We start from the raw sequence: 12680 nt of genomic DNA, 5'->3' as shown, positions 1-12680 counted from the left end.
AGTAGTTCTTCATTAATAATCACAAACTAAATAAGTTCAGAAAGGATATAGTATGTAAGCAATGGTTGCTTTTCCTTCTCCCCAAATCCAGAATATTCTGAACATCTGTTTTAGTAATTACTTAATCCTTGTCATGCTGTACAAAGGTCACATGGATTACCATCAATAATAACTACAACTATTCCCTAATTTAAAAGCTCAAGACTTGTCAGTACATAAATAAGCATGTTATATTTAGAGTACACAGAAGACAGAATTACATTGCAGGTTTCAAGGAACTGTGTGAAATGCAAAGATTGCACTAATTCAAACGTTTTCTTTTATTATAAGGTTTTTTTTAAATAATATTTTTATTAGAAGTACATATCATAATAAAAACATTTCATGTATATCAGTCATACGTTGCTAATAGATGGAGATACAGCTATCAAAATAGTAGTGGTCCTCCTTTATTAGTTGTATCTTGACTCTGCTTCTATTTGGGGGTTTTTTAATAGATAGAAAGTAAGAAAGAAAAAAAAAAAGCATGATAAAGAGTGGAGTAATTTACCAATAATACAACATTGGAGATAGGTCCATAGGTTATAAAGCATAACTATTAATCTAATCCTGAGTTCCAGCTTCAGTCAGATTCCCGTGCTGGACCAATTTACCCCTTCAAAAAGTCAATAAATGGGGACCATATTCTAACAAATAATTCTTGTTTGTCAATTAAGACAAGTCTAGTTCTTTCCAAATGTAAGGTCTCCGACATTTCCATAATCCACATTTTAATTGTGGGGGTTATAGGACCTTTCCAAAATTATAGTATTAATTTTTTCCCAGTTATTATACTATAGTCAAGAAAGTTTCTTTGGCTTGTTGTAAGTCTTAGACTTTGTTCTGATATTCCTAGTATTATTAGTTTTGAATCGGGATCCAATTGGGTGGTGGCAACTTCAGAAATTATTCTAAAAATATCCGTCCAGAATTTTTTTTTTAATATACAGTTTACAAATGTATGACTAAATTAGCCTCTAAGTCCTGACATTTATCACAAATAGGAGAGATATGTGGGAAGATTCTATTTAATTTTGTTTTAGAGTAATGTAGTCTATGTAATACTTTAAATTGTATTAAAGAATGTCTGGCATTTAACGAGCATTGATGTATATGTTGTAAACTTTCATCCCAAATATCTTTCATTATAGGTTGGCCTAATTCATTTTCCCATGTTTGTCTATATAATTCCGTCGGTGGAACCTCTCTATCTAAGAGGGTATTATAAATATGAGATATTAATTTATCTGTATTAGGATGTTTATTCAAACATTCATCAAGAGTTTCTGGATCTCTAGTTCTATAGTCTTGTGTATTTGATTTAACATAATCTCCAAGCTGTAAATATCTGAAAAAGTCATTTGAGTGGAGTCCATAAGTCTGTTGTAACTCCTGAAATGAAAGAAAGGTGCCTTTCCTATAGAGATGTCCCATCTTTTTAATTCCATAATTTTTCCATTGTGTAAAACCTTTATCCAACACAGAAGGTTTAAATAAAGGGTTGTTTACAATGGGAAGAAAGAGTGATAAATTATCCAATTTTAAAGTCTTTTTTAATTGTTTCCAAATTTGTATACCACTATATATTATAGGGTTTTCACTATAAGTTTTTTTGTTCAATTTTGTGGGAGCAAACAGAATCGAACCAATTTCAAAAGGTAAGCAGTCTTCCTTTTCCATCTTTAACCAGTCTGGTTGCTGATCCATTTCTTCCAACCAGAAGCTCATATTTTTAATATTGACTGCCCAGAAATAAAACAAAAAATTTGGTAAAGCTAAATTCAAAGGTTTTCAAGGGTTAAATTAAGAATTGTTCTTCTAAATAACGAAGATGTTAAAAACACAATTATGAATGTTGAAGATGTTAAAAACACAATTATGAATAATGTAAGCTTCAAAAGGCATGCAGAATAAAAACAAATCTGGAACAATGCTCAGCCAATCAAAATAACCATTTAACCTGTTTTCTATTCCATTCACATCATAAAAATTCAAATTGTTGACAAAGAGAAAAAATAAATATGCAGGATCATATTAAATTAACACTTTAATATTTTATTTACCAAACTGCTCAAAATATGAGGTAGCTACAAATAATCTACACAAACATAATTAATTAGTGCTAGAATGTATTATAAGATATAAAACATAATGGCCAATATGATCACATTTAACATGGATCATATTTTAGGGGACACAGCTGAACATAGGAACTTCTTGGTTATGAGATATTGCTTCTTGTTTCACTGGCATTATAACTTTTTCATTAAAAAAATACAAAATCAGTATTCCAATACAGTTTTCAAGGATGATCGTTAAAAATTCTCCTTTGTAAAACATGCCTGAAAGTGTTTGCATTTTTAATCGTTTTATGTGAAACTCAATATTTAACAGCCACAATAAGTTCTTGTCAATGTAATATTTTGTCATTTGAAAACAGTTAAAGCTGAATCAAGGATGTTGGGGCCTAATAATTTAAGCTACTAAAATTAAAACAATATGAAGTTTAACCTTTGATTTAATCTTTCAAAATATTTTAAGAAAATGCAAATAGATTGTAATCAAATGGAAACCAATCAAACGGTTGTCAAAGATAGCAGCAGGAACTTGATCGGATAGGCAGATGGCAAAGGAATGGTTGATGGAGTTTACTACTGAGAAATGTGAGGTGTTGCATTTTGGGAAGACTAACATGGACAGGACCTACACAGTGAATGGTAGGGCTCTGGGTAGTGTTGTAGAGCAGAGGGATCTAGGAGTGCAGGTACATAGTTAGTTGAAAGTGGCACCACAGGTAGACAGGGTGCTCAAAAAGGCTTTTGGCACATTGGCCTTCATCAGTCAGATTATTGAGTATACAAGTTGGGAGGTCATGTTGCATTTATATAAGACGTTGGTGAGGCCTCATTTAGAGTATCGTGTTCAGTTCTGGGCATCATGTTATGGGAAAGATGTTGTCAGGTTGGAAAGGGTGCAGAGAAGATTTATGAGGATGTTGCCAGGGCATTAGGGCCTGAGCTATAGGGGGAGGTTAAACAGGCTAGGATTCTATTCCTTGGAGTGCAGGAAGATGAAGGGTGATCTTGCAGAGACGCACAAAATCATGAGAGGAATAGATCGGGTTGACGTACAGATTCTCTTGCCCAGAGTAAAGGAATCAAGAACCAGACGACATAGGTATAAGGTGAGGGGGGAAAGATTTAATGGGAACCTGAGGGGTAACCTTTCCATACAAAGGGTGGTTGGTGTATGTGATGAGCTGCCAGAGGAGGTAGTTGAGGCAAGTACTATGGCAGCATTTAAAAAACATTCAGACAGGTACATGGATTAGACAGATTTAGAGGGATATGGCCAAGTGCAGGCCGGTGGGACTCGTTAAATTGGGACATGTTGGTCGGTGTGGGCAAGTTAGGCCGAAGGGCCTGTTTCCACACTGTATGACTATAAACTAACATAATAAGCATTTTTCAAGCAACTATTTGCATTCAAATCCCGCTAATAATATGCATTAAAAATATATTCTTCCTCTCTGTTATTTGGTTTCTGAACAGTCCTCAGCTGGAGTGCTGTCCAATTCAGATCTCCCCTATTGCAGACATTGTACTTTGTCTGTGGAATAATGCACAATGCTGAGAACTACATTCTGCACTCTGTAACTTCCCGTTTGCTCCATCAATTATACGATTTTGATGGCTGTATTTATGTATAGTATTATCCAATCTAAACAAAAAACATGTAAAACAAAGTTTTTCACTGTACAAATGACAATAAGGAAAAATAGTAAATTCACTGGATTTTTAAGAAAGCAGAGAGTGAAACCAAATTAACTTAAAAAATATATTCAATGGGTTTTGACAGTTGACAAGATACTGTTGGTTTCCTTTGGGTGCTCCGGTTTCCTCACAAATCCCAAATGCTGCTGGGTTAATTAGTACTGTACATTACCCTGGTGCATAGATTCAAAAGTTCATAAGTTATAGGAGCAGAATTAGGCCATTCGGACCATCAAGTCTACTACACCATTCAATCATAGCTGTTCTATCTTTCCCTCTTAACCCCATTCTCCTGTCTTCTCCCATAACCGGCTGACACCCGTACTAATCAAGAATCTGTTCATCTCCACCTTAAATATACCCACTGGCCTCCACAGAATTTTGTGGCAATGAATTCCACAGATTGGCCACCTTCTGACTAAATAAATTCCTCTCTATCTCCATTTTAAAGCTACATCCTTTTATTCTGAGGCTATGACCTCTGGTCTTAGACCCACTAATGGAAACATCCTCTCCACATCCACTCTCTCCAGGCCATTCACTATTCGGTAAGTTTCAATGAGGGTCCCCCCTCATTTTTCTAAACTCCAGCGAGTACAGGCCCAGTGCCATCAAAAGCTCATCATTTATTAACCCAATAATTTTTGGAATCATTCTCGTAAACCTCTTCCAACGCGAGCGCATCCTTCCCATGGGACCCAAAACAGCCCCCTATACAGCAAATGCGATAAAGAAATGACAATATATAAAAAGGAAGCTCATGGACATGTGAGAAAGAAACATGATGTGGAATGGGGCTGATGGTGTTATTCTGCTGGGAATCAGTATAGACCACAGTGGAGCGGCACAGTGGCACAGCGGCAGTGCCTAACAAAGTCAGAGACCCGGGTTCGATACTGACTACCGTGCTGTCCAAATGGAGTTTGTACGGTTTGTTCTCCCTGTGACTGCATGGACTTTCTCCGGGTGCTCCGCTTTCCTCCCACACACCAAAGCGACATTTTTGTAGATTAATTGGGTTTGGTAAAATTGTAAATTGTCCCTAGTGTGTCGGATAGTGCTAGAGTATGGGTGGCCGCTGGTCGGCGCAGACTTCGTGGGCTGAGTGGCCTGTTTTCGCTCTGTATCTCTAAAGTGTAAAGACCAATATGGATGAAAAACCAAAGATTCCACATCATGATAAGTTAGTAAAGCCCTTTAGGAGACCTAAACAGCAACCTCTGGTGACCTTGCCCGCCACCCAAGGTTCCCATGAGGTCACCGGAGGTTTTGGTCACTCTCCCTAATGGTCAAAAGTGGTTTCCGTGTGGTCAAGGCTTCATCTAGGTTGCTGCTATTTTTTCATCATGTTTAAAACCGGCCTCGGCTAAAAATAGGTTGCCGTTTTAAAAATCGGTAATTTTTTAGTCGCAGGTCTAGTCGAAGCCGGTTTTCTTCATAGTCGAGGAAGGTTTTCAACATATGTGTGGGAGGTGGTAGGAGGTTGCAGGTTAGCTCGACCTTGATTTTTTTTTTGGGTGCCGTGCAAGGTCAGCAGAGGTTGCTGTTTAGGTCTCCTAAGTGGGACAGGGGCTTAATGCTCTTTCTCTAAATATTACGAAAATTGAGTAACCATTAACCTACCTCAGCATTTGAAAACTGTCTCTCCTACTTTGTATTGGGAAGTCTCTATTCATGATCAGGAAAAAGGGTTGGAGACAAATGGTCAGCAAAGTATGTTGTAATGCCATATCTGGTGAGCTAATGTTTCCTTGTGTGTGAGATAACATTAATGTTGAGATAACATTAAATGTTTTTTTAACATATACAAAACTTGCAATAAAAATCTGCACAGTAAAGAAGGTAGTTCAATGTTTACCAAGGAGAAATCCCATTTACGTGTTTATTTCTGAACTGCGTTATTTAATCTTGTAGATAATAAAGTTAATCAAATCAAAATTCTACTGAAAATGCTGTGATTGAAATCTATCCATATTTAAAATCGTTGACATCAAGCTTGTATCTTAAACTGTCTTGTTGGCCTGTGTAGGAAGGAACTTCAGATGCTGGTTTAAACCGAAGATAGACACAAAATGTTGGAGTAACTCAGCGGGATAGGCAGCATCTCTGGAGAAGGAATGTGTGACGTTTCGGGTCGAGACCCTTCTTCAGACTGAAGACGTTGGCCTGTGTGCAGTTCAACTCTGAAGAATTGTTGGGGAAGGGGAGGAAATAATAGCTGACAAGTACATGTCAGTAACTAGAATACCATTTGTCGCCAGAACATCAGTCATGTTAAGCAGCAAAATTTGGTTCAGGTAATATTTTCCACAAAATTATTCTCCACTCTACACAACCTATCCACTATATCTTGGTTGAGATTTTCAACTAGGATCATACTAATGTGATTTTCCCGCTAATCAATACTCAGGGATGTGTCTGTCTCTCTGAGGTATCTTCTGCACTGCTTGGGACCTCACTTCTCTAATAGTAATCATGCCACATTTCATGGGGGTTTGGCATTCAAGTGTAAACATGGGCTTCTATTAATAAAAAAGTTAACAACACTGGAAATCTGAAATAAACACAAACTATATTGGAAACATTTAGCAGGGAAAGAGAAACAGCTAACATTTCGAGTTCAGGACCCTTCATCCAAACTAAGAGAGAAAACAAAGTAGTTTCCAGTAGCAGGAAAGGTGGGAGAGGGATACACAGAACAAATGGAATAACATAGAACAAATAGAATACTTCTAACAGGGTGAGTCCAAAGGAGTAAATGAAGCAGTTAAAATCAGATCATGGTACTTGATCTGTGTAATGTGTTGTAATAGTACAGCTGTGGACTGTGGCCAGCATGCCCAACTATACAAACAGTGAAAAACAGAGCGCATACGCAGATAGGTAGAAATGGCCAGTTGTATACAGACAGGAAGAAAGAGTGAGTTACCTAAAGTTGGATAATTCGATATTTAGTCCAACGGATTCAGCTTAAGCGATGGTCAGTCACGACACCTCCTTGCGCTGTTCATCACTAAGTGGTACACACTGCAACCACAAGTAGAAGACAAGGCCTTAACTTGGACAATCCAGTCTTATGCGACTCGTGATGCGCAAAGACAATTGGGATACCCAATAAAACCTGATTAGGGTTACACACATCCCAAAGTACCCAAAAATGTCTTACCACCCTTTACACATGTAAAACGATACGATAGGTTGTGATTAGTACAGCCCTCCACGTCACATTAGTTCATGATCTTAAAAAAAACGAATATTGCTCTCAAATTTACATATATTCAGTTTTTTAATGATCATCTCCTTTCAAATCTGAACCTCCTTATGTTTCTTGTGGAAATAACAGAATTTTTACCGCACATAGAATTATGGCCAATAAAGGCTGTAATTTAGTCATAAGCAGCTGATGAAATAAGTCACAAGAGCAGAGCTTATGTTTAAAATAAACCATTTGAATCCAGATATTAAATTATGAGTTGACGTAAACTGTTAATCTTTTCAGTAACTGAAGTTAATGAATGAACAGAGAAATCTAAGTTCAAACACATAAGCCCAAAAGTCTGGATGACTATAAAGAAAGCCATAAAAATGCCATGGGCATTTTGAGTCTAATAAATTGGTCGTAGAATATTGGAGTGAAAATGTAATGAAACTTCTACAAAACATTGGTTAGGCCACATTAAACCAGTGAGCAGTTCTGCATGATACTTTATACATAGCAGATTCAAGCACATTCAGCACAGATGCACCAAGATGATGCCAAGAATGGGAAACGACAGTCATGAGGAGACACATGAGATACAGCTGCTATTTATAATGGAGCACTGAAGGTTAGGACAAAATTTAATACAGTTTGTTTTGATGGGAGCGGAAAGACTTGGTCACTTAAAGGAAATGTTTAGCATTTAAATTATGGCAAAGTGATAGAGATAGAGATATAACTATAAACAAATTTGCTGAAGTAAAACATGCCCACCAAGAGGGAGGGTTTAAAACCAGCACACCAATTAGGTGGAAAACAAAAGGTGAATATATAAAGCAAATGGAGAAATGGGGCTAATGAACAGGGCTGAATGGAATGATCTTTCAATGTTGTAGAGCTATATAGTTAAAAAAGTGAAAAGATATTGTGAAATTAAAAAATATTCTGAAATGACACCAAAATTAGATTTGTTTCTAAATGTTGAAGTATGACATATAGCAGCATCAAGCAATTTTAAACTTAGATTTTACCCTTGTCTAACTTATAAATGAATCAATTTTCACAATATTTTCAGCATGTCGTAGGATACAAGAGGACCGAAAATGGAAGTTGCACTAATATAATCAAAGAATCGGTTCAGTGGTAAGGTGAAGTGAAGCAGTTGCAGAGGGCAAAATGTGAAGTATCCAACAATAAACAAGATATTAAGAAGCAGAAGGTTCTTGATTTGCAACTCCAAAGATTCCAAAAGATAGCAGGACCATAGAAACAGGGACACAAAGTATTGGAGTCACTCAGCAGATCAAGCAGCATTTCTGGAGGACCTGAATGGGTGACGTTTCGGGTTGGGACCCTTGTTCAGACAGGACAATAGAAATGGTAGCTAAGTTGGCATATGAGATATTTGTCATATAGGCAAATGCATACAACATATAACCAGAGACCCTCCTAGAATTGCACAGAATGGCACCATGTACAAGAAGACACAAAATACTGGAGTTACTCAGTGGGCCAGGCAGCATCTCTGGAGAGAAGGAATGGGTGACGTTTTGGGTCGTTACCCTTATTCAGACTAGTCAGGGGAAAGGGAAACGAGAGATATGGACAGTGATATAGAACAAATGAATGAAAGATATGCAAAAAAGTAACAATGATAAAGGAAACAGGCCATTGTTAGCCATTTGCTCGGCGAGAATGGGAACCTGGCGTGACTTGGGTGGGGGAGGGGTGGAGAGAGAGAAAGTGCAGGGATTACTTGAAGTTAGAGTAACCACTGCACTCCCTCTCTCTCCATCCCTCCCCCACCCAAGTCACACCAGGTTCCCATTCTCACCAAGCAAACAACTAGCAATGACTAGTTGTCATCATTATCATCATTACCTTTTTTACATATTCATTTGTTCTATATCTCTCTCTACATCACTGTCCATATCTCTCGTTTCCCTTTCCCCAGACCAGTCTGAAGAAGGGTCTCAACCCGAAACGTCACCCACTCCTTCGCTCCAGAAATGCTGCCTGTCCCACTAAGTTACTCCAGCATTTTGAATCTAACTTCGGTCTAAACCAGCATCTGCAGTTCCTTCCTGCACATGCACCATGTACAATATTGGTTAGCATTCTGTAGGAAGGTCATGATACTAGAGAGAATGCAGAGACTTTCAGAATGTTGCCAAAGCTGGGAAAGGTTTATTGTCTGGGATCTCCGGTTTTACTTGGGTTGTTTATTTTGCAACAAAGGACATCAAGATTGTATTCAATTATTTACAATAATGAGGCCCAGGCAAGTGAATAGAAAATAATGTATTTTTATGCTAACAGAGTTGAGGCAGCACAGTGACGCAGTGGGAGAGTTGCTGCTTTACAACGTCAGAGACCCAGGTTCGATCCTGACTATGAGTGCTGGCTGGACGGAGTTTGTGGGTTCTGCCTGTGACCATGTGGTTTTTCTCCGAGTGCTCCGGTTCCCTCCCACATTCCAGACGTACACATTTGTAGGCTAATTGGCTTCTCTTAGTTGTAAATTGTCCATAGTGTGTGTAGGATAGAGCTAGTGTACTGGGTGATCGCTGGTTGGCATGAACTCAGTGGGCCGAGGGGCCTGTTTCCATGCTGCATCGAAAAAAGTCTAAATTAACAGGGGTTAGTATCATTCTTCGAAATGGGACAGAAGGAAAAAAAATGTCCAAACCTAATGTGGTTATGGATCAGGAGCTGAGAAGTAGGATGAACCCAAACAGCATTTGTCTGTGAAGCGTGACATAATAGAAAGCTGATAATGATAATTTCATAATGAAAGCTGGTTGCTTTCTTTGCTATATACTTAGACAATTGTATGAAATGTATACCTGGAGGAGTTTCAAGAAACACATAAGAAACACTGTTCAGATTTGTCCGCTAACGTACATCCCTGATGCACTGCATGCCTACTTGAGGAATTACTGGGGATTAAAAACACTTGTCCTGCACATCTCCTTTAAACTCTGCCCCTCTCAACTTAAAGCTAAGCCCGCTGGTATTTGATCTTTCCATCATGGGGAAAAGATACCAATTGTCAACCCTATTTATGCCTCGTAATTGTATATTCTTCTATCAGATGTCCCTACAACCTCCGACATCCTAGAGAAAACAATCCACATCCTGTCCAACCTCTCCCCGCAGCTAATACCCCCTGATCCAGTAACCATACTGGTAAACCTTCTCTGCACCCTTTCCAAAGCATCACATCCTTCCTAATGGGGCAACCAGAACTGCACACAATACTCCTAATGCAACCTCACAAAGGTCCTATAAAGTTGCCATTGAGAATTCTTACTTCTTCCCAAACTGAACTTAAAAACATATCATACTAGAAGAACATTTTAGTAGTAAGTCTACTAGTATCATTTTCTAGACTTCTCTGGCACTATTTATCGTAATTTAACAATTTCTAGATTATTTCCATAATCGTTCTCATGTTTCGGTGTGTCATTTCTATTTTGACAAATTAATTCAGTTTGAAGCCCATCATGATCTGAAATTAGATTGTATTCAAGGGGACTTGAACAAGTTAAACAGATGGATGACAGGATCATAATTGTAAAACATTCAAATCCCACTAATAGATTACATTTCACCAGGCACAAAAGCAAAGTAATATCCACCACCAATAAAGCAAGAGATTTGTCCACACATCTACAACAAAGAAAGGGTTAACGTTAATTTACTGGAGTAATATTCCAATGGGAAAATCGTGGACCATTAAATTTTATAAATGAACCAAAACAAAACACGGTGGGCTTAATATAAACCAGGAAACATTGAATATGTGTTCTAACGCTGGAAGCATGCAGTTGCCAGCAACCGTATCAATTCTGAACTCGTGGGGGTGTAACTCTGCAAATTTACATTGTAATAAAATACCAAATGCCTTTAGACTGATGTCAATTAAATACATTAATTTACAAGAAAGTTTAAAACAATAAAAGTTAATAAGGAATGGGAAAATAACAATAAAGACTAATTTTTAAATTACTACCGTTTGTCATCACTATGTTGAAATTATGCATTAAGTTATTCTCCAGTAACAAATCAAACCCAGGGATCAGGAACGTCCTCAGACAGACTCTCAACCAATCTTTGCTCTCAACTGCGTGCAAATGAGAAGTAAAACTGTTTCTAACGTTAAAGTGGCAAGTACAAATGCATCCTTGAAGATGTTTATAAATTGTAATCACGCGTGACTTTCACTTTGAGGTCGGGTTAGTGGTGGATTGGTCCTTGAAATTGATGGGTCATTTCCAAAGTTAGTGGGGAGGTTTCTTCCTAATCGACTTCTAGTTAAGACTAAAGATCTTTGGTTAACACGATGCAATATAATTGCACGGCTCTAAGATCTTTGGCCGTGACCAAAGATTATGGTGACCACGCACGGCCGGTGTACGGCCTGACGTTTCTGAAGGTGAAGGTTGGGAGATCAAACGGCGCTGGGGCTCCCGGCCTGCCCTCTGGACAGGCGGCGACTGCTGCAAACAATTTAGAACAGGGAGGCGGCGAATTGTTGCACCATTATAGAATTGGAGCGACGCGATTGTTTGCAACGCTCCAGAATGGAACGCGTCGACTGTTCCCACAATCACCAAATGGAACACGGCGTTGCAAACAATCCAGAATTGGAACCCGGCGACATCTGAAAGCGTTCTAGAAATGGAAAGCGGCGTTACAAACGCGGGTCACAAACATCTCCCACTCTGCCTGCCGCCAGCACCCTATGGGCCAAATGATATGGGCCACCTCTCTGCTCACCCGGGGAGGAAGGGAGGGGGGGGGGGGTTGGTGAGCTGAATGCATGAAGCATCTTCCAATAACAACCACCTTCTCATTCTAAAGAAATGTTAGTACCTGTTGGCATGCTATGCCCCTACTCGCAAAGCGAATGATATGTGTACTGAGAAAACTGTATCCATGTTTCGTTCAACCACTTACAGTTCTCCGCTACTCCCTTCCTGATGTAAACATGTCACCGGCATCCGGGGCTTCGGTGCAACATGTGCGGAGGGTGCTGGGAGTTGAAGTCTTGTACCGCACCGAGAGGTCTGAAAGTGGAAGTTACCATGCAGCCTAATCGTTCCTCAAATACATATTGTAAGAAAGTCATTTTACGATTTTTTTGGACAATCTTATTTTTTTTAAAAGAGATAATTCAAATCCTGTGTTCTACATGTAGACAAAAGAAGACGATTAACCAGAAAATGCACTCTCGAAACCTCGAAAAGGTGAACGTGAAAGACTAAAACGAAAGTTAATGCTTTGTCTGAACTGGGGAAGTGAAAACAATATTATACAAATATACAATACTTGATATCACATTACAAAAAAAATTGAATAGCATGATAGAGTCTTACAGTGTGGAAACGTCCTTTGGCCCACACCGGCCAACGTGTCCCATCAACACGTCCCACCTAGGGTTGCCAATTGTCCCGTATTAGCCAGGACATCCCGTATATTGGGATCAATTGGTTTGTCCCATACGGGACAGCCCTTGTCCCGTATTTGACTGCTACTACTCGGGTCGAGGGGACTATCGGGTCGGAGCTCCGCGTTCGGGCCCGCCTCACACGTCCCGACATAGTGCAGCCCATGGAGTGCAGCAGCAGCGCCTCGCCCGTGGCCCCATCGGCCAGCTGTCCGAC

At 39.0% G+C, this 12680-nt stretch overlaps 1 protein-coding gene across 5 annotated transcripts in view; it reads right to left on the bottom strand.

Annotated features, from left to right (window-relative positions):
* Positions 1–12090, bottom strand: part of fbxl4 (F-box and leucine rich repeat protein 4) — an 89793-nt gene extending 77703 nt beyond the window's left edge. Inside the window, exons 1-2 of one of the 5 annotated variants that reach the window (XM_033021041.1) lie at positions 11890–12090; positions 6742–6839 (exon numbers count right to left, since the gene is read on the bottom strand). The gene's annotated coding sequence lies outside the window, so the exon portion shown is untranslated. Of the gene's footprint in view, positions 1–6741; positions 6840–11026; positions 11371–11889 lie in introns of those variants that run through there. The other 4 variants (XM_033021040.1, XM_033021042.1, XM_033021044.1 and 1 more) reach the window with 4 other exon arrangements.
* Positions 12091–12680: the final 590 nt, after the last annotated feature.

The sequence above is a fragment of the Amblyraja radiata genome, chromosome 5 (genome assembly GCF_010909765.2).
Source record: "Amblyraja radiata isolate CabotCenter1 chromosome 5, sAmbRad1.1.pri, whole genome shotgun sequence".
In the NCBI taxonomy this organism is placed as follows: Eukaryota; Metazoa; Chordata; class Chondrichthyes; order Rajiformes; family Rajidae; genus Amblyraja; species Amblyraja radiata.
Note: the sequence above shows the minus strand (reverse complement) of the source record. Positions and strands in the feature narration are given on the sequence as shown.